Genomic DNA, 14,580 nt, shown 5'->3' with positions numbered 1-14,580 from the left:
ACTTCCAGCGCATATATGGCGGACGCGGTGCGTGGCCGCGGCGGGCACGCACAAGACGTGGTGACGCAGGGCGGCGTGGATCTAGCGTGTTGCACGCGCGGTGGCTATGCATCGGGTCTGTTCTCACTATGTGGCTGATACGTCCATTTTGCATCATGTTTTCATGTTGATATTTATCACTTCTTGGGCTGTTATTTCACTTCATGGTACAATTCTTATGCCTTTTCTCTCTTATTTTGCAAGGTTTACATGAAGAGGGAGAATGCCGGCAGCTGGAATTCTGACCTGAAATTGGAGCAAGTTTGAGATACCTATTCTACGCAACTTCAAATGCCGTAAAAATCAACGAGGATTTTTTTCAGGAATTATAAAAAATACTGGGCCGAAGAAGTGCGAGAGGGTGCCAACAGGTGGCCACAAGCATGCTAGGTGCGGCCACCCCCCTGGCCGCGCCTAAGAGCTTGTGGGTACCCAGCTGGCCCACTGGCCCCCCTATTCTGCTATATGAAGGGTTTCGTCCGGAAAAAAAATCAAGAGGAGGCTTTTTCGAGGATTCGCCGCCGCCACGAGGCGAAACTTGAGTAGAACCAATCTAGAGCTCCGGCAGGACGATCCTGCCGGGGAAACTTCCCTCCTGGAGGGGGAAATCATCGCCATCGTCATCACTAACACTCCTCTCATCAGAGGGGACTCGTCACCATCAACATCTTCATCAGCACCATCTCATCTCCAAACCCTAGTTCATCTCTTGTAACCAATCTCCATCTCGCGACTCCGATTCGTACTTGTAAGGTTGCTAGTAGTGTTGATTACTCTTTGTAGTTGATGCTAGTTGGATTACTTGGTGGAAGAGTTTATGTTCAGATCCTTGATGCTACTCATTACCTCTCTGGTCATGAATATGATTATGCTTTGTGAGTAGTTACTTTTGTTCCTGAGGACATGGGATAAGTCATGCTAATAGTACTCATGTAAATTTGGTATTCGTTCTGTATTTTGTTGTGTTGTATGTTGTTTTTCCTCTAGTGGTGTTATGTGAACGTCGACTACATAACACTTCACCATTATTTGGGCCTAGAGGAAGGTATTGGGAAGTAGTAAGTAGATGATGGTTTGCTAGAGTGACAGAAGCTTAAACCCTAGTTTATGCGTTGCTTCGTAAGGGGCTGATTTGGATCCACTAGTTTAATGCTATGGTTAGACTTTGTCTTAATTCTTCTTTCGTAGTTGCGGATGCTTGCGAGAGGGGTTAATCATAAGTGGGATGCTTGTCCAAGTAAGGGCAGTACCCAAGCGCCGGTCCACCCACATATCAAACTATCAAAGTAACGAACGTGAATCATATGAACATGATGAAAACTAGCATGGCAGAAATTCCCGTGTGTCCTCGGGAGCGTTTTTCCTCCCATAAGACTTTGTCCAGGCTTGTCCCTTGCTACAAAAGGGATTGGGCCACTTTGCTGCACCGTTGCTACTTTTGTTACTTGTTGCTTGCTACGAATCATCTCACCACACAATCACTTGTTACCGATAATTTCAGTGCTTGCAGATTTTACCTTGCTGAAAACCACTTGTGAGATCCTTCTACTCCTCGTTGGGTTCGACACTCTTACTTATCGAAAGGACTAGATTGATCCCCTATACTTGTGGGTCATCAAGACTCTTTTCTGGCGCTGTTGCCGGGGAGTGAAGCGCCTTTGGTAAGTGGAACTTGGTAAGGAAACATTCATATAGTGTGCTGAAATTTATTGTCACTTGTCACTATGGATACTAATCCTTTGAGGGGCTTGTTCGTGTTATCTTTACCTCGAACGGAAGCACAAAGAGTTTCTCCTCAACCTGCTGCACCTACTGAAAATATTTGCTTTGAATTTCCTTCAGGTTTGCTTGAGAAACTGCTGGCTAATCCTTTTACAAGAGATGGAACATCACATCCAGACTTGCATCTAATCTATGTAGATGAAGTTTGTGGTTTATTTAAGCTTGCAGGTTTGCCCGAGGATGAGGTCAATAAGAAGGTCTTTCCTTTATCTTTGAAGGATAAGGCATTGACATGATATAGGCTATATGATGATACTGGATCATGTGACTACAATCGGTTGAAATTGGAATTTCATCAAAAGTTTTATCCTGTGCATTTAGTACATCGTGATCGGAATTATATTTATAATTTTTGGCCTCGTGACAGAGAAAGCATCGCTCAAGCTTGGGGGAGGCTTAAATCAATGTTATATTCATGCCCCAATCATGAGCTCTCAAGAGAAATTATCATTCAGAACTTCTATGCTCGGCTTTCTCATTATGATCGCACCATGCTTGACACTTCTTGTACCGGTTCTTTTATGAAGAGAGATATTGACTTCAAATGGAATTTATTGGAGAGAATTAAATGCAACTCTGAAGATTGGGATCTTGAAGAAGGTAAGGAGTCAGGTATGAATTTCAAGTTTGATTGCGTTAAATCCTTTGTTGAAACAAATACCTTTTGTGATTTTAGCGCTAAGTATGGACTTGAATCTGATATAGTAGCTTCATTGTGTGAGTCCTTTGCTGCTCATATTGATCTCCCCAAAGAGAGGTGGTTTAAATATCATCCTCCTTTAGAAGTCAATGTAGTTAAACCCAATCTAGTTGAAGAGAGAGTCATTGCCTATAATGATCCTATTGTTCCCAGTGCTTACATTGAGAAACCAGCTTTCCCTGTTAGGATAAAGGATCATCCTAAAGCTTCAAATGTGATACGTAGAGGCTATATTAGAACACCTACACCCCCTGAGAAAATTAGAGTTGAACCTAGCATTGCTATTATCAAAGATCTTCTGTCTGACGATGTTGAGGGACATAATATTCACTTCTATGAAGATGCTGCTAGAATTGCTAAACCTCACGCTAGAGACCGACACAGGCCTGTTGTTGGCACACCTGTTGTTTCTGTTAAGATAGGAGATCATTGTTATCATGGTTTATGTGAGTGGGTGCTAGTGTTAGTGCAATACCTCAATCCTTATATTATGAAATCAAAGACGAGATTGCACCTGTTGAGATAGAGCCTATTGATGTCACTATTCAGCTTGCCAATAGAGATACTATCTGACCTGTGGGAATTGTTAGGGATGTTGAAGTCTTATGTGGTAAAATGAAGTATCCTGTTGATTTCCTTGTTCTTGCTACCGCACAAGATAGCTTTTGTCCCATCATATTTGGTAGACCTTTTCTCAATACCATCAATGCTCATATTGACTGTGAGAAGGAAATTGTCACTGTTGGCTCTGAAGGTGTGTCACATGAGTTCAATTTCTCCAAGTTTGGTAGACAACCTCATGAAAAGGAGTTGCCTAGTGAGGATGAAACTATTGCCTTAACTTCTATTGCCGTGCCTCCTACTGATCCCTTAGAGCAATACTTGCTTGAGCATGAAAATGATATGCATATGGATGAAAGGGATGAGATAGATAGAGTTGTCTTAGAACAATATCCTATCCTTAAGAATAATCTTCCTGTTGAACTGCTTGGGGATCCACCCCCACCAAAGGGTGATCCTGTGTTCGAGCTTAAACAGTTGCCTGATACTCTTAAGTATGCTTATCTTGATGAAAAGGAGATATGTCCTGTTATTATTAGTGCTAGCCTCTCAGAGCATGAAGAAAAGAAGTTACTAAAAACTGTGAGGAAGCACCGTGCTGCTATTGGATATACTCTTGATGATCTTAAGGGCATTAGTCCCACTCTATGCCAGCACAAGATCAAAACCGATCCTGATTCCAAACCAGTTGCTGATCATCAAAGGAGATTGAATCCTAAGATGAAAGATGTAGTAAGAAAATAAATACTAAAGCTCTTGGAAGCAGGTATTATCTATCCTGTTGCTCATAGCGATTGGGTGAGTCCGGTGCATTGCGTCCCTAAGAAGGGAGGCATTACCGTTGTCCCTAATGATAAGGATGAATTGATCCCACAGAGGATTATTACTGGCTATAGGATGGTGATTGATTTTAGGAAATTGAATAAAGGCACTAGGAAAGATCATTACTCTTTGCCTTTTATCGACCAAATGCTAGAAAGACTGTCTAAACACACACACTTCTGCTTTCTAGACAGTTATTCTGGTTTCTCCCAAATACCAGTTGCACAATCTGATCAGGAGAAAACCACTTTCACCTTCCCTTTCGGTACCTTTGCTTATAGACGTATGCCTTTTGGCTTATGTAATGCACCTGCCACCTTTCAAAGATGTATGATGGCTATATTCTCTGACTTCTGTGAAAAGATTGTTGAGGTTTTCGTGGATGACTTCTCCGTTTACGGGTCTTCTTTTGATGATTGCGTCAGCAACCTTGATCGAGTCTTGCAGAGATGTAAAGACACCAATCTTGTCTTGAATTGGGAGAAGTGTCACTTTATGGTTAATAAGGTATCGTCTTAGGATATAAAATTTCTGAAAGAGGTATCGAAGTCGATAAGGCTAAGGTTGATGCAATCGATAAAATGCCATACCCCACAGATATCAAAGGTATAAGAAGTTTCCTTGGTCATGCTGGTTTATATAGAAGGTTCATTAAAGACTTCTCTAAGATTTCTAGGCCTCTTACCAATCTCTTGCAAAAGGATATTCCTTTTGTTTTTGACGATGATTGTGAGGAAGCCTTCGAAATACTTAAGAAGGCTTTGATAATTGCACCTATTGTTCAACCACCTCATTGGAACTTACCTTTTGAAATCATGTGTGATGATAGTGATTATGTTGTTGGTGTTGTTCTAGGGCAAAGAGTTGATAAGAAGTTGAATGTTATTCACTATGCTAGTAAAACTCTAGACAGTGCCCAAAGGAACTATGCTACTACGGAAAAGGAATTTTTAGGAGTAGTGTTTGCATGTGAAAAGTTCAGGTCCTACATAGTTGATTCCAAAGTCACTATTCACACTGATCATGCTACTATTAAGTACCTCGTGGAGAAGAAGGACGCTAAACCTAGACTTATCAGATGGGTTCTCTTGCTACAAGAGTTTGATTTGCACGTTGTCGACAGAAAGGGTGCTGATAACCCCGTAGCAGATAACTTGTCTAGGTTGGAGAACGTTCTTGATGACCCACAACCTATTGATGATTGTTTCCCGATGAGCAATTGAATGTCATCAATGCTTCACGTAGTGCACCGTGGTATGCTGATTATGCAAACTATATCGTTGCCAAATATATACCACCTAGTTTCACATACCAGCAAAATAAGAAATTCTTCTTTGACTTGAGACATTACTTTTGGGATGATCCTCACCTTTATAAGGAAGGAGTAGAGGGTATTATTAGACGTTGTGTACCTGAACATGAACATGGACAGATCCTAAAGAAGTGTCACTCCGAGGCCTACGGAGGACACCATGCGGGAGATAAAACTGCACACAAGGTATTGCAATCAGGTTTCTATTGGCCCACTCTCTTCCAGGATGCATGTAAGTTTGTCTTGTCTTGCGACGAATGTCAAAGAATAGGTAATATCGGTAAATGTCAGGAAATGCCTATGAACTATTCACTTGTCATTGAACCATTTGATGTCTGGGGCTTTGATTATATGGGACCTTTTCCAAAATCCAATGAGTATACTCATATCCTAGTTGTTGTTGATTATGTCACTAAGTGGGTAGAAGCTATCCCCACTAGTAGTGCTGATCACAACACCTCTATCATGATGCTTAAAGAAGTTATTTTCCCTAGATTTGGAGTCCCTAGATATCTAATGACCGACGGTGGTTCACATTTCATTCATGGTGCTTTCCGTAAAACGCTTGCTAAGTACGATGTCAACCATAGAATTGCGTCTCCCTATCACCCTTAGTCCAGCGGTCAAGTAGAGCTAAGCAACAGAGAGATTAAACTGATTCTGCAAAAGACTGTCAACAGGTCTAGAAAGAATTGGTCTAAGAAGCTCGATGATGCACTGTGGGCTTATAGAACTACCTATAAGAATCCCATGGGCATGTCTCCGTACAAAATGGTGTACGGTAAAGCATGTCATTTACCTCTTGAGCTAGAACATAAAGCTTATTGGGCAATCAAAGAGCTCAACTTTGATTTCAAACTTGCTGGTGAGAAGAGGTTATTTGACATTAGCTCGCTTGATGAATGGAGAACTCAGGCATATGAGAATGCCAAGTTGTTCAAAGAGAAGGTTAAGAGGTGGCATGATAAGAGGATACAAAAGCGTGAGTAGAATGTTGGTGATTATGTCTTGCTATATAATTCTCGTTTAAGGTTTTTTGCAGGCAAGCTTCTCTTTAAATGGGAAGGTCCCTATATTGTTGAAGAAGTATATCGCTCCGGTGCTATCAAGATCAACAACACGGAAGGTAATTGTCCGAGAGTGGTAAATGGGCAGAGAATCAAGCATTATATCTCAAGTACTCCCATAAATGTTGAAAGCAATATTATCAATACCATAACTCTGGAAGAATACCTAAGGGATATTTATCAGCGTGTTTCAGACTCCAAAAACAAAGAGGTATGTGTTTCAGTAAGAAAACAGACTCCAAAACTTTTCCAGTAGGAATTTTTCTCCGTTTTGGAATATTTGAAAAATTAGAAAAATTGGAGGCGACAAGCCTGCCAGGCGCGGGCCCACCCCCTGGCCGCGCCTGGGGGGCTTGTGGCCATCTCGTGTGCCTCCCGGACTCCGTTTTCATGTGGAGTACTCCTTCTGGTCGAAAAAAAATCATTATATATTCTCCCGTGAGGTCTGACCCTTGTATCACGCAGATTTCCTCTATTTTCGTTTCGAGCCTGTTTTCTGTCGCACATTTAGAGCAAGATGTCGTCTCAGGAATATGTGGGGGAGAACAATCTCCCTCAAGTCTATGGAGAAGTAAGTGTTGATCTGAAAAGGATGGAGGTCATGGAGGCTAAGGAAAGGTTACCTAAAGAAACCAAGGGCAAGACTAAGGAGAAGAATCAGGCGTGGGACAAAGCGCAATCTGTGCTCAACAAGGAAGAAGTTGAAGAAGTGGATTTCCTCCAACCCTACCTCCACCTACTGTCTCCATCCTTGATTGAACTCTTGAGGTTTTGTGAAACAACTCGTGCTCGCTATATTTATCTCACTCGTGAAGTTGTTTTGCTGGAGAAACATATCACAGATCTCCAAGGCATAAATCAAAGATTGATGACCCTCTTGGAATCAAATATTGCAACAACTCCACCGCCATCACCTCCAAAGGAAGACAACTAAACATGGGTATGGGAAATCCCCTTGGCTTGTGCCAATCTTGGGGGAGTTGCCCCGGTATTGTATCACCATCACATCTTTTGCCTTTACCTTTGTTTTAGTTTGTTCCTTTTCAGTTTTCTCTTTCTCTAGTAGATTAAAAGTCTTGGTTTTTTAGTCTTGAGTTTTGCTTTGTGTCACCCCCGATGTATTTGAGCTCGTGAGCCATATAATAAAGAGTGTCTTAGTTGAAGGGATTTGCCTCTTGCCATGATCAAAAGAGTGAGAAAAGAACAAAAGCATGAAAGATCATGTAATGATCTTATGGGAAGTGATGGCTTCACATATAAAAAGAATGATGATTGAAACTTGTTGAGGGTAGACAAACGTAGACCTTGGTCATCGTTGCAATTAATAGGAAGTGATAAAGAAGGAGAGGTTCACATATAAATATATCATCTTTGACACCATCTATGATTGTGAACACTCACTAAACTATTGCATGCCTAGAAGTAGATGTTGGACAAGGAAGACAACATAATGAATTGTGTTTGCTTGATTCCGAACAATGTTATATGACTAGAGATCCCTTAGCATGTGACGACTGCTTCCACCTCATATTAGCCAAAACTCCCGCACCAAATAGAGATACTACTTGTGCATCCATAAACCTTCAACCCAGTTTTGCCATGAGAGTCCACCATACCTACCTATGGATTGAATAAGATCCCTCAAGTAAGTTGTCATCGGTGCGAGCAATAAAAATTGCTCCCTAATATGTATGATCTATTAGTTTGTGGAAAATAAGCTTTGTACAAACCTGTGATGAGGAAGACATAAAAGCGACAGACTGCATAATAAAGTTCTTTATCACAGGGGGCAATATAAAGTGACGTTCCTCCACACTAAGAGGACACGTCTCCAAACCTCAAAAGCGCATGACAACCTTTGCTTCCTTCTGCGAAGGGCCTATCTTGTACCTTTACTTTTTGCCCTTGAAAGAGTCATGGTGATCTTCACCAATTCCTTATTTCGCCTTTATCTTGGCTAACGTCATATTCTTGGGAAAGATCTATATTCATATGTCAAGTTGGAGGTAAGTATTCATGAATAATTATTGTTGACATTACCCTTGAGGTAAATGGTTGGGAGGCAAAACTATAAGCCCCTATCTTTCTCTATGTCCAGCTGAAATTTTGATCTCATGAGTACCACGTGAGTTGTAGCAATTGTAGAGAATGAAAAGATGATTGAGTATGTGGATTTGCTTTACGAGCTCTTATTTGACTTTTTCTGATGTTGTGATAAATTGCAATTGCTTCCATGACTAAAGGATGTCGGTTGTTACTTCTCAGTAAGGTTCTTGATCCATGCTTTACTTTGTGAAGGAATTGTCACTTTAGCATGAGAGATTATATGTTGGTATTGTTGTTCTGATCATGATCATGATGCATGCATGTTCGTATCTTGTTTTGTCGACACCTCTCTCCCTAAACATGTGGACATATTTATTGAGCTAGGCTTTCGCTTGAGGACAAGCGAGGTCTAAGCTTCGGGGAGTTGATAGGTCCATTTTGCATCATGTATTCATGTTGATATTTATGACTTCTTGGGCTGTTATTTCACTTCACGGTACAATTCTTATGCCTTTTCTCTCTTATTTTGCAAGGTTTACATGAAGAGGGAGAATGCCGGCAGCTGGAATTCTGACCTGAAATTGGAGCAAGTTTGAGATACCTATTCTGCGCAACTCCAAATGCCGTAAAAATCAACGAGGATTTTTTTCGGGAATTATAAAAAATACTAGGCCGAAGAAGTGCCAGAGGGGCGCCAGCAGGTGGCCACAAGCCTACTAGGCGCGTCCACCCCCCCCTGGCCGCACCTAGGGGGCTTGTGGGCACCCAGCTGGCCCACTGGCCCCCTCTTCTGCTATATGAAGGGTTTCGTCCGGTAAAAAAAATCAAGAGAAGGCTTTTTCGAGGATTCGCCACCTCCACGAGGCGGAACTTGAGCAGAACCAATCTAGAGCTCCGGCAGGACTATCCTGTCGGGGAAACTTCCCTCTCGGAGGGGGAAATCGTCGCCATCGTCATCACCAACACTCCTCTCATCGGAGGGACTCGTCACCATCAACATCTTCATCACACCATCTCATCTCCAAACCCTAGATCATCTCTTGTAACCAATCTCCGTCTCGCGACTCCGATTGGTACTTGTAAGGATGCTAGTAGTGTTGATTACTCTTTGTAGTTGATGCTAGTTGGATTACTTGGTGGAAGAGTTTATGTTCAGATCCTTGATACTACTCATTACCTCTCTGGTCATGAATATGATTATGCTTTGTGAGTAGTTACTTTTGTTCCTGGGGACATGGGATAAGTCATGCTAATAGTAGTCATGTGAATTTGGTATTCGTTCGGTATTTTGATGTGTTGTATGTTGTTTTTGCTCTAGTGGTGTTATGTGAACGTCGACTACATACCACTTCACCATTATTTGTGCCTAGAGGAAGGCATTGGGAAGTAGTAAGTACACAATTGGTGCTACGGCAACAAAATACCTTCCCTGGCAACGGCGCCAGGAATCCTTCTGCTACGGGCTACGCCTATAGGGACTTCCTTGGCAAATATGCAAAGGATTTCCCTATGGCCTTGGAGCCTTGCGTTGGTGTTCCCTTGAAGAGGAAAGGGTGATGTAGCACAACGGAGGTAAGTATTTCCCTGAGTTTGAGAACCAAGGTATCAATCCAGTAGGAGGATCGAGTCAACTCACAAGTACCTGCACAAACACAAAGAGCTTGCACCCAACGCTATGAAGGGGTTGTCAATCCCTTATAGATTGTTCGCAGAGTGAGAACTGAAAGCAAAAAGTAAACAAAGAAAAGTAAAAGTAAAAGTGTAGACGATAGTTGTGAATAGACCCGGGGGCCGTAGTGTTCACTAGTGGCTTCTCTCATGAAAGCAAGTAGACGGTGGGTGAACGAATTACTGTCGAGCAATTGATAGAACCGCGCAAAGTCATGACGTTATCTATGGAAATGATCATATCTATAGGCATCACGTCCAAAACAAGTAGACCGATACTTTCTGCATCTACTACTATTACTCCACACGTCGATCGATATCCAGCATGCATCTAGTGTATTGAGTTCAAAAGAACAGAGTAACGCCTTAAGCAAGATGACATGATGTAGATGGACAATCTCAAATCTAAGATAAAATCCCATCTTGTTACCCTTGATGGCAACAACATGATGCGTGCCTTGCTGCACCTTCTGTCACTGGAAAAGGTCACCTCACGGTATGAACCCAAAACGAAGCACTTCTCACATTGCAAGAATCATAGATCTAGTTGGCCAAACAAAACCCAAGACTCGGAGAGACTTAAAAGGATATCAAATCATGCATATAAGAAATCAGCAAAGACTCAAATATAATTCATAGATAATCAGATCACAAACCCACAATTCATCAGATCTCGACAAACACACCGCCAAAGAGGATTACATCGGATAGATTTCCATGAAGATCATGGAGAACTTTGTATTGAAGATCCAAGAGAGAGAAGAAGCCATCTAGCTACTAACTACGGACCCGTAGGTCTGAAGTGGACTACTCACGAGTCATTGGAGAGGCGATGATGTTGATGTAGAAGCTCTCCAACTCCAAAGTCCCCTCCGGCAGGGCACCGGGAAGGGTCTCCAGATGAGATCTCGCGGAAACGGAAGCTTGCGGCGGCGGAAAAGTGTTTTCGTGGATGCCCTGATTTTTTCTGGGATTTTAGGGAATTTATATGCCAAAGAGCTAGGGCACAGGAGCGCCAGGGAATCCACAAGCCTGGTCGCCGCGGGCCCCCCTGGCCGCGGCAACAGGGCTTGTGGGCTCCCTGTGGGCCACCTGCCTTGGCCCTCAAGTCCCACGATCTTGTTCTTTTCTGGAAAAATTTATTTCGGGGATTTTATTCCGTTTGGACTCCATTCCAAAATCAGATCTGAAAAGAGTCAAAAACACAGAAAAACATGAACTCGCACTTGGCACTGAATTAATAAGTTAGTCCCAAAAAAGATATAAAAGGTATATAAAACATCCAAAGTTGACAAGAGAACAACATGAAACCATCAAAAATTATAGATACGTTTGAGACGTATCGAGCATCCCCAAGCTTAACTCCTGCTCGTCGTCGAGTAGGGAAGTGATAAAGAATGAATTTTTGATGCTTTCATGCTACCTAGCATAGATGTCCTTTGTAGCTCCTCTTATGTGACGTGAATGTTCAGATCCATTAGATTCAAAACAATAGTTTGCTATTGACGTGGAGACAATAATACTTCAAGCAAATTAGCAAGGTAATCATGAACTTTCAAAATAACAAGGCCAAAAGAAAGTTATCCCTACAAAATCATATAGTCTGGCTATGCTCTATCATCCTTGCACAACGAATTTAAATCATGCACAACCATGGTATTGGCCAAGTAATTGTTTTCACACCTTTACTTTCTCAAACTTTTTCAACTCTCACGCAATACATGAGCGTGAGCCATGGTTTTGGGACTGTAAGTGGAATGGAGTGTGGTGGAGGTTGCAAGGCAAACAAGGAGAAGATGGTCACATTGACAAGGCATATCAACGAGCTATGGATATGCTCATCAATAGATATCAACATGAATGAGTAGGGATTTCCATACAAATGATGCACTAGAGCTAAGAGTATGTGAAAGCTCTTAAAGAAAACTAGTGGGTGTGCATCCAACTTCCTTGCTCACGAGGACCTAAGGCAATTTTGAGGAAGCCTATCATTGGAATATACAAGCCAAGTTATATAATGAAAATTTCCCACTAGCTATATGGTGGTGACAAAACGAGAGACTCTCAATCATGAAGATCATGGTGCTTAATATGAAGCACAAGTGTGGAAAGATAGTAGCACTGTCCCTTCTCTCTTTTTCTCTCATTTTTTTGGTGGGCTCTTTGGCCTCTTATATATATATATATATATATATATATATATATATATATATATATATATATATTGGTGGGCATCTTTGGCCTCTTTTTGTAAATGGGCTTCGATGGCCTCTTTTATTTCCTCACATGGGACAATGCTCCATCAATGATGACCATAACACTTACAACTCAAAACTTAGAGCAATGATGACTCTATATGGAATGTCTTCGGTAGTGTACCGTGACAATGATCTAGCGTGGCAATAGACATCAATGGAAACATCATGCTAGCTATCTTATGATCATGCGATGGGAATGTAGAAGTGGTGGCACATGTCATGGTGGTAGTTGCATGGCAATATATCTCGGAATGGCTTTGAAAAAAGCCATAGTAGGTAGGTATGGTGGCTGTTTTGAGGGAGGCTAATGGTGGGTTTTGTGCACCGGCGAAAGTTGCACGACACTAAAGAAGATAGTGATGGTGGAAGGTGAAAGTGCATCTAAACCATGGACTCAACATTAGTCATGAAGAACTCATATACTTGTTGCAAAAGTTTTAGTAGTAATCAAAACAAAGCATTCAACGCATACTCCTAGGGGAAGGGTTGGTAGGTATAAACCATCACGCGATCCCGACCACCACACAAAGGATGACAATCAATAGACTAATCATGCTCAGACTTCATCACATAGTGGTTCACCATACGTGCATGCTACGGGAATCACTAACTTCAACACAAGTATTTCTAGATCCACAACACCTTACTAGTATAACTTTAATATTACCACAACCACAACTCAAAAGTAATTGAGATGAATCAAACTTCTCTAACTATTCAATGCACATGAAGGTGGAAGTTTTCATATCCCTTTGGATAACTACCCCTTTTGAGACCAATTTCATAGCATAAGCCAACTACCAAACCATGCACCGCTGTGCTCTAAAAGATAGAAGTGAAACACCTAGATATAAGTGAAACACATGTGAGCTGAATTGTCTAACCAAAAGATCACCTTTTGTCACTGGGAAAGGTCACCGCACGGTATGAACCCAAAACCAAGCACTTCTCCCATTGCAAGAATCATAGATCTAGTTGGCCAAACAAAACCCAAGACTCGGAGAGACTTACAAGGATATAAAATCATGCATATAAGAAGTCAACAAAGACTCAAATATAATTCATAGATAATCTGATCACAAATCCACAATTCATCGGATCTCGACAAACACACCGCCAAAGAGGATTACATCGGATAGATCTCCATGAAGATCATGGAGAACTTTGTATTGAAGATCCAAGAGAGAGAAGAAGCCATCTAGCTACTAACTACGGACTCGTAGGTCTGAAGTGGACTACTCACGAGTCATTGGAGAGGCGATGATGTTGATGTAGAAGCCCTCCAACTCCAAAGTCCCCTCCCGCAGGGCACTGGGAAGGGTCTCCAGATGAGATCTCGCGGAAACGGAAGCTTGCGGCGGTGGAAAAGTGTTTTCATGGATGCCGTGATTTTTTCTAGGATTTTAGGGAATTTATAGGCCAAAGAGCTAGGGCAGGGGAGCGCCAGGGAGGCCACAAGCCTAGTCGCCGCGGGCCCCCCTGGCCGCGGCAACAGGGCTTGTGGGCTCCCTGTGGGCCTCGTGCCTTGGCCCTCAAGTCCCCCGATCTTCTTCTGTTCTGGAAAAATTTATTTCGGGGATTTTCTTCCGTTTGGACTCCGTTCCAAAATCAGATCTGAAAAGAGTAAAAAACACAGAAAAAAACAGGAACTGGCACTTGGCACTGAATTAATAAGTTAGTCCCAAAAAATATATAAAAGGTATATAAAACATCCAAAGTTGACAAGATAACAGCATGAAACCATCAAAAATTATAGATACGTTTGAGACGTATCAATGGGTTGCTAGAGTGACAGAAGATTAAACCCTAGTTTATGCGTTGCTTCGTAAGGGGCTGATTTGGATCCACTAGTTTAATGCTATGGTTAGGCTTTGTCTTAATTCTTCTTTTGTAGTTACGGATGCTTGCGAGAGGCGTTAATCATAAGTGGGATGCTTGTCCAAGTAAGGGCACTACCCAAGCGCCGGTCCACCCACATATGAAACTATCCAAGTAACGAACACGAATCATATGAACATGATGAAAACTAGCATGACACAAATTCCCGTGTGTCCTCGGGAGCGTTTTTCCTCCTATAAGACTTTGTCCAGGCTTGTCCGTTGCTACAAAAAGGGATTGGGCCACTTTGCTGCACCGTTGCTACTTTTGTTACTTGTTGCTTGCTACGAATCATCTCACCACACAATCACTTGTTACCGATAATTTCACTGCTTGCAGATTTTACCTTGCTGAAAACCACTTGTCAGATCCTTCTGATCCTCGTTGGGTTCGACACTCTTACTTATCGAAAGGACTACGATTGACCCCCTATACTTTTGGGTCATC

The sequence above is a fragment of the Hordeum vulgare genome, chromosome 3H (genome assembly GCF_904849725.1).
Source record: "Hordeum vulgare subsp. vulgare chromosome 3H, MorexV3_pseudomolecules_assembly, whole genome shotgun sequence".
Classification (NCBI taxonomy): domain Eukaryota; kingdom Viridiplantae; phylum Streptophyta; class Magnoliopsida; order Poales; family Poaceae; genus Hordeum; species Hordeum vulgare.
Note: the sequence above shows the minus strand (reverse complement) of the source record.